General features: G+C 45.7%; 1 protein-coding gene across 1 annotated transcript in view; it reads right to left on the bottom strand.

Annotated features, from left to right (window-relative positions):
- Window positions 1–19347, bottom strand: part of ALK (ALK receptor tyrosine kinase) — a 248482-nt gene that overhangs the window by 213318 nt on the left and 15817 nt on the right.

Raw genomic sequence — 19347 nt, forward strand, 5'->3', positions numbered from 1 at the left:
CTGATTCACACTCTAGCCAGCTATGAACAGAAATTGGTGTTGCTAAATCTCCCTTTTCAAGAAGGTGACTATCAGGCCGAGCGCGCCGTTAGCCCCTGTTTGGATGCGCGTTTTCCACCCACTATTATTACCTCTTATAGAGTAAGGGGTAATAATAGCGCGTGGAAAACGCGCGGCCAACCCCCCCCCCCCCGAAACTAATAGCGCCCGCAACATGCAAATGCATACTGATGGGCCTATTAGTTATTCCCGCGCGATCCAGAAAGTAAAACGTGCAGCCAAGCCGCACATTTTACTTTCAGAAATTAACACCTGCCCAAAGGCTGGCGTTAATTTCTGCAGGCACTGGGAAAGTGTACAGAAAAGCAGAAAATAATGCTTTTCTTTACACCCTCCGACTTAATATGATAGCGATATTAATTCGGAGGCCCCAAAAATAAAAAAAAAATTAAAAAAAACCTTTAAAAAAAAATCTGCCCGTGGCTCTCAGCGGGTTCGACAACCGACGCCGGTAAAATTAAGCGTCGGCTGTCAAACCTGCTGACAGCCGCCGCTTCTGCCAATAAGGAGGCGCTAGGGACGCGCTAGTTTATTTATTTATTTATGAACTTTTAATATACCGACATTCGTAGGACACATCATACCGGTTTACAATCAACTCGAGCAGAAGAAAAATTACATAAAACAGGGGAAGGGGAGCAGTAAAGAAAAAGGGAGAGAGGGGGCAGGGCGTAAAACATGAGCGAGACATGAGCGAGAAGAACAGAGGAGAGAGAAGAGAGAGAAACATATGTAGGAACTGTAACACAGTGATAACTTGTTGTTAATAACATTTCAATAAATTACATAATCAACATTTCCCTGAGGTACATCATCAGTGGGGGGGTGGGGGTGGCAGAGCAGGACTGATATTGGGAGGGAGTAGTGTATTAAAGGAAGGGCGTTGGAAAGCTGCGATACGGTTTAGGTTCGATTTGCATCAGGGTAGGCCTGCAAGTGTCCCTAGCGCCTCCTTTTTACCACAGGCCCTCATTTGCATACAGAATCGCACGCCCTCGGAGTGCCGGCTCTCCTGCGCATTTTACTGTCTTGTTATTGACCCAGTTTTCAAGTTTAGTTTCCCCCATCCTCCTGCTAAAATCCCCCATTGTGAAATGCCTTTTAATGAGAGATGACGGTAGATCTCTTCCCTCTTCTTCCACCCTCTTTTCCTTAAGAGCGAGTGCTCGGGTTCTTTATCTGGCCCTCAAATCCCCTACAGCCAGTTGGATTTTGAGGATATCCACAATCACCATGCACAAGATATTTGCATACAACGGAAGCAGTGTAGGGAAATATCCCTCTTGTGCATTTTCATTTTGGATATCCTGAAAATCCAACTGGCCTGAGAACCACTGAGCTAGAGGAAACAGTTGCCCAAAGACAATGTGAAACAAAAAATGTAGAATTTCATATTGAGTGGTGGGGTGAGAGGGAAGTTAATTGGGTAAAGTAATCCAGGGATATTCAGCAGGACTTACCTGGATGAGTAAGCTGCAGAACATACCCACCTGAAGTTAACTGGGCAACTTTATGGCTGGCATTTCCCCAACTAGACCTACCCACCTAAATTTATCTGGATAATGCAAAATATTAGCACTTCCTGGCTAAATTTAGGACATGCCTTGGTGACGCACCCTATTCTGCCTCTTTTTGTCCATCTATATTTTATCCAGGTAAAAATTCACCTGGATAAAAGTTTCCTGGTTGGCTGAGCAGGACATTTAAATTTCAATATCAACATTGCAGGGTTTTTTTAAATTATTTATTTATTTTTTTTGCAATTTCCCACACAGGTTATTTATTATTATTTTAATTAATAGTCTGCTTCCCTGCAATCATGCGTAAAGTGGATAACAGTCTTAGCAATACCTAAAATACAACAGGTAATTAAAAACAATGACAACAGTAGAACCACAATCTAAGAATAAGACAAAGTAAAACACAACAGTTTAATCAAGATAAGACTAATTATAGATGTGCAAAGAAACAAAAGCAATAAAACAAACTCAAATAGTGATTATCTATGATAAAAACAAATGTTTCTATCACCTGGTCAGATCAGGCTCCTGTCTGGATTGCTCTGACACGGGCCGATACAGTAAAATGCGCGGGAGAGCCGGTGTTCTGAGGCGAGCACCCACTCTCCCGACGCGCGCCAAGGCCACTCTCCTGGGCGCGCGATTTTGTATTCAAATGAGGGCTTGCGGTAATAAGGAGGCGCTAGGGACATTAGTGCATCCTTAGTGCCTCCTTATTGGCAGAAGCGGCGGCTGTCAGTGGGTTTGACGCTTAATTTTACTGGCGTCGGTTGTCGAACCCGCTGACAGCCACGGATTCAGAAAACGGACACCGGCAAAATTGAGTGTCCATCTTCCAACCCGCGAGCAACGGGCTGATTTTTTTTTTTACGATTTTTTAATTTTTTAATTTTTAGGGCCTCCAACTTAATATCGCTATGATTTTAAGTCAGAGTGTGTACAGAAAAGTAGTCTTTTTTTCTGCTTTTTTGTACACTTTCCTGGTGCTGGCCGAAATTAACGCCTGCCTTTGGGCAGGCGTTAATTTCTGAGAGTAAAATGTGCGGCTTGGCTGCACATTTTACTTTCTGTATGGCACGGGAATAACTAATAGGCTCATCAACATGCATTTGCATGTTGCAGGCGCTATTAGTTTTTGAGGGTTTGGACACGCGTTTTCCTTGTGCTATTACCCCTTAGTAGTAGGCCAGATTGACAAACTAAAGAGTAGCAAGTCACCTGGACCGGATGGTATGCATCCTAGGGTACTAAAGGAACTCAAAAATGAAATTTCGGACCTATTAGTTAAAATTTGTAACCTATCATTAAAATCATCCATTGTACCTGAAGACTGGAGAGTGGCCAATGTAACCCCAATATTTAAAAAAGACTCCAGGGGCGATCCGAGTAACTATAGACCAGTGGGCCTAACTTCAGTGCCGGGAAAAATAGTGGAAACTATCCTCAAGATCAAAATTGTAGAGCATATAGAAAGACATGATTTAATGGAACACAGTCAATACGGATTTACCCAAGGGAAGTCTTGCCTAACAAATCTGCTTCATTTTTTTGAAGGGGTTAATAAACATGTGGATAAAAGTGAACCGGTAGATGTAGTGTATTTGGATTTTCAGAAGGCGTTTGACAAAGTACCTCATGAGAGGCTTCTAAGAAAACTAAAAAGTCATGGGATAGGAGGCGATGTCCTTTCATGGATTACAAACTGGTTAAAAGACAGGAAACAGAGAGTAGGATTAAATGGTCAGTTTTCTCAGTGGAAAAGGGTAAACAGTGGAGTGCCTCAGGGATCTGTACTTGGACCGGTGCTTTTCAATATATATATAAATGATCTGGAAAGGAATAAGATGAGTGAGGTTATCAAATTTGCGGATGATACAAAATTATTCAGAGTAGTTAAATCACAAGCAGACTGTGATACATTACAGGAGGACCTTGCAAGACTGGAAGATTGGGCATCCAAATGGCAGATGAAATTTAATGTGGACAAGTGCAAGGTGTTGCATATAGGGAAAAATAACCCTTGCTGCAGTTACACGATGTTAGGTTCCATATTAGGAGCTACCACCCAAGAAAGAGATCTAGGCGTCATAGTAGATAATACATTGAAATTGTCGGCTCAGTGTGCTGCAGCAGTCAAAAAAGCAAATAGAATGTTAGGAATTATTAGGAAGGGAATGGTTAATAAAACGGAAAATGTCATAATGCCTCTATATCGCTCCATGGTGAGAACACACCTTGAATACTGTGTACAATTCTGGTCGCCGTATCTCAAAAAAGATATAGTTGCAATGGAGAAGGTACAGAGAAGGGCAACCAAAATGATAAAGGGGATGGAACAGCTCCCCTATGAGGAAAGGCTGAAGAGGTTAGGGCTTTTCAGCTTGGAGAAGAGACGGCTGAGTTTACCTTTATCCACATGTTTATTAACCCCTTCAAAAAAATGAAGCAGGTTTGTTAGGCAAGACTTCCCTTGGGTAAATCCGTGTTGACTGTGTTCCATTAAACCATGTCTTTCCTTATGCTCTACGATTTTGATCTTGAGAATAGTTTCCACTATTTTTCCTGGCACTGCTCACTGGTCTATAGTTACCCGGATCGCCCCTGGAGCCCTTGTTAAATATTGGGGTTACATTGGCCACCCTCCAGTCTTCAGGTACAATGGATGATTTTAATGATAGGTTACAAATTGTAACTAATAGATAAGAAATTTCATTTTTTATTTCCTTCAGTACCCTAGGATGCATACCATCTGGTCCAGGTGATTTGCTACTCTTTAGTTTGTCAGTCAGGCCTACTACATCTTCCAGGTTCACAGTGATTTGGTTCAGTTCGTCTGACTCATCACCCCTGAAAACCATCTCTGGAACGCCGGCACGATGGCGGCCCCGGGCCACAGGAACCAGGGCATCGGAGGAGCAAGCAGGGGAGCTAATTAATTATAGAAAAAATTTTTGCTCTATTTATTAATATAATCAATCTGTTGTTATTTTTATTATTTTTTTGTTATATTACTTTTTATTTTGTTTTTTATATTTTATTTTGACTTCAAGACTAATTGGCAACATATGAATGCGCATTGCTTGACAGACCCCATCAAAGAGTCTAGCTGGCAGGAGGCCAGAAAGAATGTATTAAGAAATGGATGGGATCCAGGGTAAGTAATGACACTTGCCCCAGTGGGTTCGAGCTCAGGGGGTGGGTATATAAAAGAATGGCCATACTACCCCTCCTTAACCTGTGCAGGACCAGGCTAGATACCTGGTTCACCTTAAGCCACATAGACGGAGAGAGAGCTGTGGGCAGGATCCTGCTGGGCAGGACTAGAGCCCAGCTAGGAACAGGAGGCCCTACATCTCCAAGAGAAGCCAGCTCCTGAACTCTCTCTGGTGGAAGGAAGGCAGTCTACTATTGTATGTATACTGATTATTATAATAAAGTTGATAGATGCATGAGCAAAGGCTGGAGTCAGTGTGGTTCCTGTCTCCAACCTAAGAACGTTGCTCGACTATCATACAAGGCCACTGTCCTATGATGAAAAAACCCACTCTTTCCCCTGCAACTTTGTCCAGCTATTGACGTATTTCTAACCTTTCTTTGTTGAGTAAAGTGTTTGAAAAATGGATACTCTCTGTTACATGATTTTCTTGATATTTCTAGTGTGACTTCTGCTGCCATCACAATACTGACATTGTGTTGGACTTTCTACAATATAAGCTACTGTCTGAGTTGGATAAAAGGAATACTATCATTTTGGAATTGCTTCCTATCCCCTCAGCATTCAACACTATCTTCCTCAGGGCCTGATTCATCAAGGATTTTCTCATTGACACAGAATGGGAGAAATGCCTTAGCGAATCAGGCCCTTAATGTGTTACTGGAGAGATAATGTAGTATTGGGTTAGGAGAATCGCAGGTACTTTTTTTCTAACAGGACCTTTCAGATAAGAGTGAGTGAGGAAGTATTCTGTGGTATTCTATTAGCTCAGGAATGCCCCGAGATCTGCCCTCTCAGCAACTCATTTTAATATTTATCTACAACCCTTAGGATCCTTAATAGCTCCCTTTAGATTTAATTATAGAATGTTTTTTTTTTTATCTCTTTATTGATTTTCAGATCCATAACAATCAAGGATACTTGACTTTAGAACTCGCATCAACATAGAACTCAACCCAAAAAAAAGAAAAAATGTGAATCAATACATGTAACCCGTATGTTATTATTACTTAGTCCACTAAAGAGGAGAGAGAGAATATCAGAGTAAATAAGATTTAGTTATAGAATCTATGCCAATGATATACAACTTATTGTTCCACTTGTAGCGATATTTGCTGATACTGTGCACATCCTAGGATGTGTTGGGTGAGCTGATCCTCCCGCCTTCCCATATCTTAACATCTGTTGATTGAGGACTCTGTGATTTTTTTTCCTAGCGAAATATGTGATCTTGACTCTGGCTTTTCAATGAGACTTCGTTAGAGCTGTGCTGAAAGCTGCTTTTTTTTTTGTCAAATCAGATATTTTGTATCAAAAAAATGATTTCTGCGCTATTGTACAATCTCTTCTGACTGGATCATTAAATTACTGTAAGACTCTTATATATATAAAACAGCCTGTGTGATACTGTGGGAACGGCCCTTGTCTTGGGAGGGTGTTGGAAAAGAGAGCAGTCTGGACTCTGGTTCTTTTCTTTACAGAATACATTTATTATTTGCAGCACAACAGAAAACAAGCAGAAAAAGGTCTGCTTGCCTCAGCAGCTTTCAATCACCTATAGGCAGTCTGAGCGTAGGATCTGCCTTCTCCTCCTCCTCCCCAGGGTTCTCCTGTTCCCTCCAGGGCCTGCTCTTTTATTCCTCTGCTTAGGGAAATGCCCTGCAGCCGGGATTCCCTTCTGGGCTGTACCTTAAGGTGGACTGGGCTAGATACTGGGAACAGGTTCCTTAAGGTGTTCTGGGGCTCCTTCCCATATACTCCGGCACACACCCTTCCCTCTCAGTTCAGACTTCCTGGACTGAGTTCCTGCCTGTACTAGGGACACTTTTCTGGATAGGAAGTCAGCACTGACATTTTTCTTTCTGGATCTGTGTTGCACTTATGGTTGAAGGGCTGGAAGCTGTGAACCTCCTCCTGACCTTGCCACTGGACTCTTTATTTTGTGAAATTTATATGAGCGGCCGATGGTCCTGTCACAAGCACGAGCTGGCAGCCCAGCAGGTAATACCCAAAAGGTCTCTAAGGCCCAACTTAACTGCTAAATCTTCTTTTTCAGTTGTTGAATATCATTTCTTCCTGGGTACTGCTAATGAAGGCTACCAGTTGGTCCTGGCCTTCTCAAAGAAAAGTAGAATCTTCCGGTCAAAAAGCTGTGCTTGGCCCTCATCCATATATATGTTCACTTTTGCCTGTTCCTTTGCAGTAAAGAACATGAAAGCAAGCAACAAGACAAGGGCTGGCACCAACATCCAGAAACCGCCATCACTCCAGGACCCAGTCAGCCAATGCACTCACCCTTGGGACCAGCATTGCCACCATTGGTTGAATTCCTCTGGCCTGAAGACAGACGCTATCTGGAGATTCCTATGTCGAATTACAGAGCAAAACATTTCTACACAGTGGCTAACATCTTTGCTCTGGCTCCTGGGACCAGCCTGCATCTGTGCCTATTTTTTTGTGACAAGCCTACAGCTGCTGACACTCGAGGACGGATTTAAGATTTTGGCCCTCACGGGCAGAGCACCATCATGACACCCATTTGAAGCTCGGCTGGCTGATGTTCCTAAATCAAGCAGAAGCAGGTTCCTCTTTGGTCTGGATATTTGGCACCTTCCAAAATCTGGCCCCCCCTAGGCAGTTGCCTAGGCCCAAATCCGGGCCCTGTTGACACAGAAATCCCAGTGTTTCTGTCTAGCACGGAGGCTACCTGCCCAGAGAGCGAGAGATTGCGCTCTGCTTCAATCTCTGTTTATCGGTGTCGTTAAGAAAACAGACTAACGCTTAATAATGCTGAAATGTTCAGAGAATTGATTCTAAATAACCTGGGGTTGGTTAGGTGGTAGGGCATGTGAATTATCAAGTCTGTGCAAGTTTACAATTGATTGATCTTTTTACATAATTTAGAAAATGTAAAAGTGCAACTAACTGTCGTGCATCACCTAGAGCAATCCATAATATATCGGGCTTGTGTGTCCGTCACTGCTCGCGGTTGTTCCGCAGCCTGCCGATAGATGGCGCTCTAATATATCGGGCTTGTGTGTCCGTCAGTGCTCATGGTTGTTCCGCAGCCTGCCGATAGATGGCGCTCTAATATATCGGGCTTGTGTGTCCGTCAGTGCTCGCGGTTGTTCCGCAGCCCGCCGATAGATGGCGCTCTAATATATCGGGCTTGGGGTGCGGGCGGCTCCCTGTGCGCCTTGGAATCTGAAACATGCCGCAACAGCAGGTAAGAGGTACTCCGGGGGGAATTCTGCAGCGGCCAACGTGGGACAGTATGAAAATAGCAGCGGAGACCCCGGCATGCTGCGAACGGAGCGCGTCCCGCGGCACACGCTCTGTTCGTGGCGAAGATGAAGCCCCGGCGCGATGTTAGCGGCGAAAAGGGAAGGCCCCCAGTGTACCACGATCGGCGCGTCCCTTGCCTTCATCTTCGCCACGAACATCCGTTTGCGGCATGCTGGGGTCTCTGCTGCTATTTTATGGTCAAGGCGGAAATGGAAGGCCCCATGTGCCGCGAATGGTGCACCGGGCCTTCATCTTCGCCGCTAACGGCGCGCCAGGCCTTCATCTTCGCCGCGAACGGCGCAGGTCCCGCGGCATGCCGGTGACAGAGAATGTGTGTCGGGGAGGGGAGGGTAGGAGAGAGCGTGTGAGAGAGAGCATGGGGGGAATGCCGGTGAGAGAGAATGTGTGTGTGAGGGGGGATGACAGAGAGCATGGTTGGTGAGAGGGGGTGGGGAGGGTGTGAGAGAGAGCATGGGGGGGGAGGATGCCGGTGAGAGAGAATGTGTGTGTGAGAGAGGGGTGGTGACAGAGAGCATGGTTGGTGAGAGGGGGTGGGGAACATAAGAACATAAGAAAATGCCATACTGGGTCAGACCAAGGGTCCATCAAGCCCAGCATCCTGTTTCCAACAGTGGCCAATCCAGGCCATAAGAACCTGGCAAGTACCCAAAAACCAAGTCTATTCCATGTGAGAGAGAGCATGAGGGGGGGAATGCCGGTGAGAGAGAATGTGTGTGTGAGAGAGGGGGGTGACAGAGAGCATGGTTGATGAGAGGGGGGTGGGGAGGGTGTGAGAGAGCATGGGGGGGATGCCGGTGAAAGAGAATGTGTGTGTGAGAGAGGGGGGGTGACAGAGAGCATGGTTGGTGAGAAGGGGTGGGGAGGGTGTGAGAGACAGCATGGGAGGTAAGAGAGGGTGGGTGCGGGGATGCTTGAGTGTGGGTTTCAGAGAGAGGGAGCCTATATGAGGGGAGGGGGATGCCGGTGAGAGAGAATGTGTGTGTGAGAGAGCGGAGAGGGGGTGTGGGGGAGTGCGAGACACAGCTTGGTTGGTAAGAGGGGGAGTGCGCGAGATGCTTGAGTGTGGGTTTCAGAGAGGGATCCTGTATGAGGGTGTGTGTGTGTGTGTGCCAGAGAGTGAGGGAGCCTGTATGAGGGTGTGTGTGTGTGTGTGTGTGCTAGAGAGTGAGGGAGCCTGTATGAGGGTGTGTGTGTGTGCCAGAGAGTGAGGGAGCCTGTATGAGGGTGTGTGTGTGTGTGTGCCAGAGAGTGAGGGAGCCTGCATGAGGGTGTGTGTGTGTATGTGTGCCAGAGAGTGAGGGAGCCTGTATGAGGGTGTGTGTGTGTGTGTGTGTGTGTGCCAGAGAGTGAGGGAGCCTGTGTGAGGGGGTGTGTGTGTGTGTGTGCCAGAGAGTGAGGGAGCCTGTATGAGGGTGTGTGTATGTATGCCAGAGAGTGAGGGAGCCTGTATGAGGGTGTGTGTGTGTGTGTGCCAGAGAGTGAGGGAGCCTGTATGAGGGTGTGTGTGTGTGTGCCAGAGAGTGAGGGAGCCTGTATGAGGGTGTGTTTGTGTGTGTGCCAGAGAGTGAGGGAGCCTGTATGAGGGTGTGTGTGTGTGTGTGCCAGAGAGTGAGGGAGCCTGTATGAGGGGATGTGTATGTGGAAGGGACACTCTTACAGTGAATTTCTAGCGAAATTCTGCTCAAGACAAGAGCAGATGTGCCAATAAAAAGGCTCGCCACCCGGGTGTAAAACGGGTACAGTTGCTAGTTGCTATATATTTGTATAATAATGAATCAACTGTTTAATTGATTAAAACTATTAATAAAGAAATTACTGAATCAATCTTGACAAATCAGAGAAGCCCTTTTTTTGAGTCTGATCTTAAATATTCTGAGAAATCTATTCTTAGAAGTTGTAGAGTTCTTCTTCCCTACAAACTGAAAAATTACATTGAAGTGAAAACCAAGCTGTTGTACCCCCAACTAGGGATGTGAATCGTGCTTCTGACGATTGAAAATATCGTATGATATTTTCAAAGTCATCAGAAATCGGGGGCTCCCCGAAACCGATAGGAAAACCCTACAAAATTGTTCGTGGGGTTCCCTTATCGTTTTGGGGGAAGGCGGGAAAAACGGCACACCAAAACAATCCCTAAACCCACCTCGACCCTTTAAAACTGATCCCTTAGCTTCCCCCACCATCCCAAACCCCCCCCCCCCCCCCAAAACTTTTTACAAGTACCTGGTGGTCCAGTGGGAGTTCCGGGAGCGATCTCCCACTCTCGGGCCGTTGGCTGCCACTAATCAAAATGGCGCCGATGGCCCTTTGCCCTTACCATGTGACAGGGTATCCGTGCCATTGGCTGGCCCCTGTCACATGGGAGGAGTAATGGACGGCTGGCGCCATCTTTACAAATGGCATGGGCCATCCAGTTCAATACTCTGCAGCATCTGAAAGTGGCCTCTTGCCTATTTCAGGGAATGCCATGAGAGAGGGAGATACAGACTGGTCTACCATTTGGGTTTTTGTCACAGGGGCCGGGTGCACTTTCCATCTGCCTCTCGGGACCAATCATGACTGCGGTGTATGATACTAGAGGGGACCACTGATCAACTTCTGCCAGAAGGGTCCCAAGGATGCTGGCGGGACCCATGCCTTTTTAGGATTTGATGAGGAACTATGCAACCGGGAAGTGCCAGACGTCCTCTACCTCCAAAGGGCCCAACGTTACCAAACTTATTCTCACATTTCGGCAAAGAAAAGTGAGAACAATCAAGCAGAATGCAAGTTTAGAGTTGATACCATCAGCATTGTATCTGCCTTATTCAGAAGCTTAAGCATTTCACTAATGAGATGCATCTAAGACTCAGCTGTTCAGTGCAACGGAGACCTTAACCCTGGCTCTGCCGTGAAATAGCTTCTTGCAACTCCTGCAAAGAACTTTCACTGTAAATTTGCCCTGTAGCCCACTGTTCAGGTCATTGCAGCTTATCACAATATCACAATCAATTTAGGAATATGAGGGTTGACTGTTGCCTTGAAAAAAAAGTTCATTAGTTTGACAACATTTCGGTCATTGGCTCCACTGGTTTTCTGCTTAATGTGCTAATGAGCGGAAATTTAATCAAAATTGGAGGTGGAAATGGTACAAGTTATTGAAACAAATTACTTTTTTCTTCTTTGCATAATGAAAATATCATGCGGAACCATGCAATTAAAGTTTCTTGCTAACGACAGGGATACCGCCAGGATTCAAAGGTCTAGCCTGAGCACTGTACATGTGTGCACTGGGGCACTGTATATTTTTGTTTTATTTTTATTAGAATATTTAATACATTCCCAAATAAGACAGTTAAACAACTAATTATATACTCTTCTAGTAAAAAGAGCCGTAGCCAGGCAATTTGACGTCTATGGCCAAGAGAAAAATTGCGCCCTCACCCTTTACACAACACACGATACCACGAGTTGGGAGACTCTGTTAAATGTTTGTACAGCAATGCCCATGAGTACAAGGTGCCCTAGGAAATTTTTACAGCCTTGCACCCCCCACCCTATCACACCCTCCTCACACACAATTAAAAATTATGCATTTATAATAACAGATTTTACATGAGAAAAAAGATTCAAAGAATAGTCTTCTGAGATAAATATATCACTTACAATATGTATATTATATTTATATGCATTGCTATGGTACCAGCCAGAAAACCCTGCAAAAAAGCAAGAGGCACTTGGAACCTATATGGTATTAGGCCTACTGTGTAATGCATCTTAGGCATGGGCCTGACCCTCAGAGAGCCACGGGAGAAAATAATTTCTATATAAAAACAGAACTAACTGCCAGCACTCAAACAGCAACAACCCTACTTATGAAAGTTAATACTATAAATATTATACCAGGCCTAAAACAGTAATACACCTCCTATTAGGAAAACAGAACAAGCTAAGCTGCTATAGATCCCTACATAGAAACTATACACTAATGGAATAACTCACTTCAGTCACACATGCAAAGCACAGATAGATCCTCAAATACAGAATAAAGAGATCATACAGTATAAATAGAAATGTACAGACAAAAACTGCACTAAAAACCGCAACAAGCCAAATTCTGTATGCACTGCAACAATAGAAAAAACAGAAACATTACAATTCCTCATAAAACAAAATTAATAAAATCATACCAATAAAAAGAATAATTGAAAACAATTAATGAATGGAATAGCATTCATTGATTAAAAACTCATAGAAAAATCTTCCAAACATTAATAAAATATTTCAGACACATCAAATAACACCCAACAATTAAAATAAGGATTTTAAACAATTCCCCATTATCCATAACTTGGAACTTTTGATTTCCAGATGACCTAAAATTGTGATGGATTAGCAGGCTGAAAGTAACTGGGGTAGTTGTGCACACACATGCTCCCTTTCATACACACACATACACACATACATGCTCTCTCTGACTATCTCACATACACAGATCCTGTCTCTCACTCTCTTACACACATGCTCCTTCTCATTCTCTTATACACATGCACACATGCTCTTTCACTCTTCCACACACATGCACACGTTCTCTCTCACTCTCCCACACATGCTCTTTCTCACTCTCCCACATACATGCTCTCTTTCACTCTCCTATACATATGCTCTCTCATTTTCCCAAACACAAGCACACATGCTCTCTCTCTCACTCTCCCACACACATGCACACATGCTCTCTCTCACTCTCCCACACACATGCACACATGTTCTCTCACTCTCCCACACACAAGCACACATGCTCTCTCTCACTCTCCGACACACATGCACACATGCTCTTTCTCACTCTCCTATACATATGCTCTCTCTCTCCCACACACATGCACACATGTTCTCTCTCACTCTCCCACACACAAGCACACATGCTCTCTCTCACTCTCCCACACACAAGCACACATGCTCTCTCACTCTCCCACATACATGCTCTCTTTCACTCTCCTGTACATATGCTCTCTCATTTTCCCATACACAAGCACACATGCTCTCTCTCTCACTCTCCCACACACATGCACACATGCTCTCTCACTCTCCCACACACATGCACACATGTTCTCTCACTCTCCCACACACAAGCACACATGCTCTTACTCTCCCACACACATGCACACATGTTCTCTCTCACTCTCCCACACAAATGCCCACATGTCCTCTCTCACTCTCCCGCACACATGCTCTCTCACTCTCCCACACTCTCCCACACACAAGCACACATGTTCTCTCTCACTCTCCCACACAAATGCCCACATGTCCTCTCTCACTCTCCCGCACACATGCTCTCTCACTCTTCCACACTCTCCCACACACATGCACACATGTTCTCTCTCACTCTCCCACATACATGCTCTCTTTCATGCTCCTATACATATGCTCTATCATTTTCCCATACACAAGCACACATGCTCTCTCTCTCACTCTCCCACACACATGCACACATGCTCTCTCTCACTCTCCCACACACATGCACACATGTTCTCTCACTCTCCCACACACAAGCACACATGCTCTCTCTCACTCTCCGACACACATGCACACATGCTCTTTCTCACTCTCCTATACATATGCTCTCTCTCTCCCACACACATGCACACATGTTCTCTCTCACTCTCCCACACACAAGCACACATGCTCTCTCTCACTCTCCCACACACAAGCACACATGCTCTCTCACTCTCCCACATACATGCTCTCTTTCACTCTCCTGTACATATGCTCTCTCATTTTCCCATACACAAGCACACATGCTCTCTCTCTCACTCTCCCACACACATGCACACATGCTCTCTCTCACTCTCCCACACACATGCACACATGTTCTCTCACTCTCCCACACACAAGCACACATGCTCTTACTCTCCCACACACATGCACACATGTTCTCTCTCACTCTCCCACACAAATGCCCACATGTCCTCTCTCACTCTCCCGCACACATGCTCTCTCACTCTCCCACACTCTCCCACACACAAGCACACATGTTCTCTCTCACTCTCCCACACAAATGCCCACATGTCCTCTCTCACTCTCCCGCACACATGCTCTCTCACTCTTCCACACTCTCCCACACACATGCACACATGTTCTCTCTCACTCTCCCACATACATGCTCTCTTTCATGCTCCTATACATATGCTCTATCATTTTCCCATACACAAGCACACATGCTCTCTCTCTCACTCTCCCACACACATGCACACATGCTCTCTCTCACTTCCTCCTTGATGTAGCAGGCAGCAGCAGTCTCCTTCTTCAGCCCCCATGGCCAAGGGAATGACTTCCGGCTATGGGGCTGAGCCAGCTCTAGCACTGGACTACTTCCGTCAGGGCAGGGTGCACTCTTCCTTCTCCTCCAAAGCAGTCTGGCCCTGCCAAAATTAATGGCATGGTAAGTGTGGCCTTAGTAAGTGGAAAAGCAGCGTGGCCTGCTGGCAGCACTGCTGATTCTGGTGGGACCACGCTGTAGATTTCAACGGGGCCACACTGCTTTTTCTCTTGCTGAGGACCCACCAGCTGCACTGCTCTTGCTGGCAATCCAAACGGCCATAGGTACCGCTACCAAACGGCGTACCGTTTGGTAGCGGTACCTATGGCCATAGGCACGCTACGGCTCTGCTTGTAAAACAAATGATTTAAACCTAACCCACTTCAACTCACAGTAAGAGGGTGACAAGCAACAACCAATAAACTAAACATTTACTTATCTTTGCTCCTAAGCTATAAAAAATGAAATCTACTGCCTAATTTAACACAACAGCTTTAGGACCTGGGCTTTTTCACTGTCAAACGTGCTTCTACTTTGGAGTCTTGAGGATATTGCACATGAGCTTATAGATTTATCCTAAGCTTTATATATTCTGCATCCAATAAAGCTCTCGCATTATCATAGCTAAAAAAATATATATACTGTACATTTCATAGTTTCTAGACTTGCACTTCAGGCATTTTCCTAGTTTGGGGGAAGTTTTCAGGCTGTCCTCGGGTTTATGTTACCCCCAGATTTTGACCAAGTTTCAAAAAGAAGGGACAGGCCCACTTTCCCTTTGAACCTTGACATGGGCATAACCTACTCACGGACCCTTACACCTGTTTCTTGTGCTGAGAGATTTTGGAAAGGGAAATAATATCGTAGAGCTGGAACACCATGGCCGCTTTCAGCCATACTGAAGGAGGACAGCTCTGCAGACAGACAACTGATGTGTGCAAAACACTTTTTTTTTTTTTTATTATTTGTTTATTGAATTTTCTCAAATTAAATACAAGAATACACTTGAATAGAAAACAGGTATTGTTTTACAGAAAAGCAATATCAGGAAACAATATTTATAAACACTTCTACATTTACTCAATACCATTCAAAGTCCTCAATATTGGGGGGTTAACCAGACACCATCCAAAGAAAATTGTAAATACAATACTTATAATAGAAAGCTTATTGACTGATGCGGTGCAGTACACAAAATATTTACAGAACGCTATCTTGAGAGTCTACGGGTGGAGATTCTACCTCTAAACCACACTCAGGAGTTTTTCCTATTAGGAATTGTGACAACTGAGGAGGGTCAAAGAAAACATAAGAAACATTTTGATGTTTCACCAAACATTTACAAGGAAATTTCAAAATAAATTGACCCCCTATCTGTTGTACCATAGACCTCATTAGTAGAAACTGCTTACGCCTCTTCTGCGTTGAACGAGATACATCAGGAAAAATATTTATTTTAAATCTCAAAAAGGTTTCTGTTCTATGCCTGAAAAACAATTTCAGTAACCAGTCCCGATCAGGCTCCAGAACCAGTGAAACTATAAGAGTAGCAGGAATTGCAATGTCTGAGTCCGATGTTTCAATTATAGCAGTCAAATCCATTGATGGCTCCATTGCTGGCTGTAATACTTCCATTCCTCCCCTTTGCTGGTTTATATCCCTTCTAGGCGTTGGCAGATAAAATATTTTAGATGTAGGTGGAATGGCATTTTCAGGGATTTTAAGAATTTCAATTAGATATCTCTTGAACATATCCCGTGGCGAAACAAGAGGGACTTTGGGGAAATTTATAATCCTCAAATTCTTGTTTCTAATATTGTTTTCTAGCATCTCCACTTTTAATGCTAAGTTAGCATTATCCTTAGCCAATATACTTTGAGATTGTTGAATAGAAGTTGCTTGAACTCTGATAGTAGATATTTGTTGATTTAAATCCACTGTTGTATTTCCCAACGATGTTATTTTTTGTTCCATTTCATTACTTCTTTTAACTATCGGTGCCAGTTGTTTAGATATAGAAGCACGTAACTCAGCTATTGCATCCCAAACAGAGATTAAAGATATCTCACCTGGTCTTGGGACTGAGGGCAGTTCTGGAATTGTTAATTCAGTCCATGCAAACTCCTGGTCGGTTCCGAGGTTTTCCTCTCTTCCCCCGTCTCTCATTCTTCTCCTGGTTCCTTCACCCAAGATGGCCGTCGGGCTTGCGGATTCCACCCCCACCTCGCTGTGCCCCGCAGAGAGAACCGATTGTACCACTTGGGTGCACGGAGCCTCTACAGCTATCGAGGTAGGTCTCGCATCCGCAGGGTTGCCAGGAGGCGTTCGTTGCGCCGGGCTCAATGGTGAAATAGAGCCAGGGAGAGAGGGGAGCTCAAATTCCCCTCCCCCGCTCTCCAGCGGCTGGTTCCCCGGCAAAGGAGTACTGCGGGAGATGTGGGCGTCCATGGGTCCCGTGAATGACTGCCCAGGAGAGATCGCGGGGTAAGATACAGTCCTCGGTTTTCTTTTCCGTCCCATAAAAGTAATTTTAAGGTAAATATCTACCAAGTTCGGTCAATATTACGATCCTGGTAGCTTCAGCAAGAGCGAGCGTCCTCGTCGACCACGCTTCAGTCAGCCATCTTGGAACCTCCCCTGAACCGATCCAAAACACTTTTTACCCACGTTAAATAAATGACTTTGTAAATACGGCTGTCACCTTAGTTTCCTGAAATCCTCAAAGCAATAAAACAAATATTCTTTCTTCTAGCCAGAGGGGATCGGGAAGCTTCCTGGAAGTAATGAGCTCCATATTCAGTAAAGCCGTTCAGCAGACAAATTATCCCGCTAAAGTTAGTCAGAAAACTTATCTCGTATATTCAGTGAGTTAAACGTCCTGCTGCTAGTCTAAACTTATCCAACTACATGTAGATGGATAACTGAAAAAAACTAAGTTTGAATATAATTGGCTAGGTTTTTAATAAGGATGTGAATCGTTTTTCTGACGATTGAAATACCTGGTGGTCCAGTAGGGGTCCCGGGAGCAATCTCCTGCTCTCGGGCCGTCAGCTGCCACTAATCAAAATGGCACCGATGGCCCTTTGCCCTTGCCATGTGGTACTCGTGCCATTGGCCGGCCCCTGTCACATGGTAGGAGTAATGGACGGCCGGAGCCATCTTTAAAGATGGCGTGGGCCATCCAGTGCTCCTACCATGTGACAGGGGCTGGCCAATGGCACATGGTAAGGGCAAAGGGCCATCGGTGCCATTTTTGTTAGTGGCAGCCGACGGCCCGAGAGCGGGAGATCGCTCCCGGGACCCCCACTGGACCACCAGGTACTTTTAAAAAGTTGGGGGGGGGGGGCAGGAGAGTGGGGGAAGCTAAGGGATCTGTTTTAAAGGGTCGGGGTGGGTTTTTTGTTTATCGGCTCGGGCGCAGCCGATAAAAAAAAACCCGATCGGATCGCACGAAAAAATTTTTCGATGTGAATCGGAACCGGAATTGGAACCTATTCCGGTTCCTATTCACAACTCTAGTTTTTAAGTTATCTGGCCTTGTGTGGTCAGATAACTTTCTACTTAATCGGATTTTTTTTAAAGTGTGGCCCCCGCTTGGTTCAGACTGTGAATTACCCCTATGCTTGGGGTGGGGAATACCACATGAGAAATCATATTTATTAATATGATTTATCTTCAGGGTCGTAGCCTGCGTGGGGGATGAGACAGGGTCTCGGTCACCCCAATACCACAATTCTGTGACCTTCCCAAAGAACCATTTACTATTATTGTGTCAGCAGACAGTAAATCCAACCAGAACATTAAATGGGACAAGTACAGTAGTGAAGAGTGGCCCCTATGCCACAGAGAGTGCATAGAGGCTAAAGGTGCTGAAAGGTTTAATGGTAAAAATGCAGGATTCCTCTTTATGGGAGCCTTGAATGGCGCTGGATAGTGGTAAATATCTGCTAGAAGTGCAGAGGATGTGCACGGGGCAAAACATTAACCTGGAAGCAGCGCAGGAATATTCCGGTGCCCTGGGTCAGCTACGGGTCAGGAGGCGTGACCTGCCTTTTTGACAGACAAAGGGGCACATCCCTCAGGGGCTCAGTCATTGTGGGGTAGATTTTCAAAAAATGCGTGTTCGCGTACTTTTGTTGGCGCACCAGTCGCAAACAAAAGTACGCTGGATTTTAGTAGATACGCGCGGCTACGCGCGTATCTGCTAAAATCCAGGATTGGCGCGCGCAAGGCTGCCGATTTTGGGCAGCTGGAGCGCGCAGAGCCGCGCAGCCTGCCTCCGTTCCCTCCAAGGCCGCTCCGAAATCGGAGCGGCCTCGGAGGGAACTCGCTTTCGCCCTCCCCTCACCTTCCCCTCCCTTCCTCTACCTAACCTACCCCCCCCCGGCCCTATCTAAACCCCCCCTACCTTTCTCCACGTAAATCCACGCGCGCCGAGACGCGACCCGGGGGCGGTTCCGGAGGGCGCGGCCACGCCCCCGGACTGCCCCTGGCCGAAACCACGCCCCCGGACCGCCCCCAAAACACCGCATCGATCGGCCCCGCCCCCGACACGGCCCCGTCAAAAAACCCCGGGACTTACACGAGTCCCGGGGCTCTGCGCGCGCCGGCGGCCTATGGAAAATAGGCGCGCCGGCGCGCAAGGCCCTGCTCGTGTAAATCCGGGCGGATTTACGGGAGCAGGGCTTTGAAAATCCGCCCGTTTGCTTTCTGGATTGCGCGGGAATAGCTAATAGGGCCATCAACATGCATTTGCATGTTGCAGGCACTATTAGTTTCGGGGGGGTTAGATGCGCATTTTTGATGCACTATTACCCCTTACTGGATAAGGGGTAAAGCTAGCGCATCGAAAACGTGCATCGAAACTTGGGCTAACAGTGCGCTCCACCGGACCGCACTGTACTGTATCGGCCCGACAGTGTTGTATTTTCTAAAAGTAGACCAAATGAGAG

Source organism: Rhinatrema bivittatum, chromosome 3 (assembly GCF_901001135.1).
Source record: "Rhinatrema bivittatum chromosome 3, aRhiBiv1.1, whole genome shotgun sequence".
NCBI classification, from domain to species: domain Eukaryota; kingdom Metazoa; phylum Chordata; class Amphibia; order Gymnophiona; family Rhinatrematidae; genus Rhinatrema; species Rhinatrema bivittatum.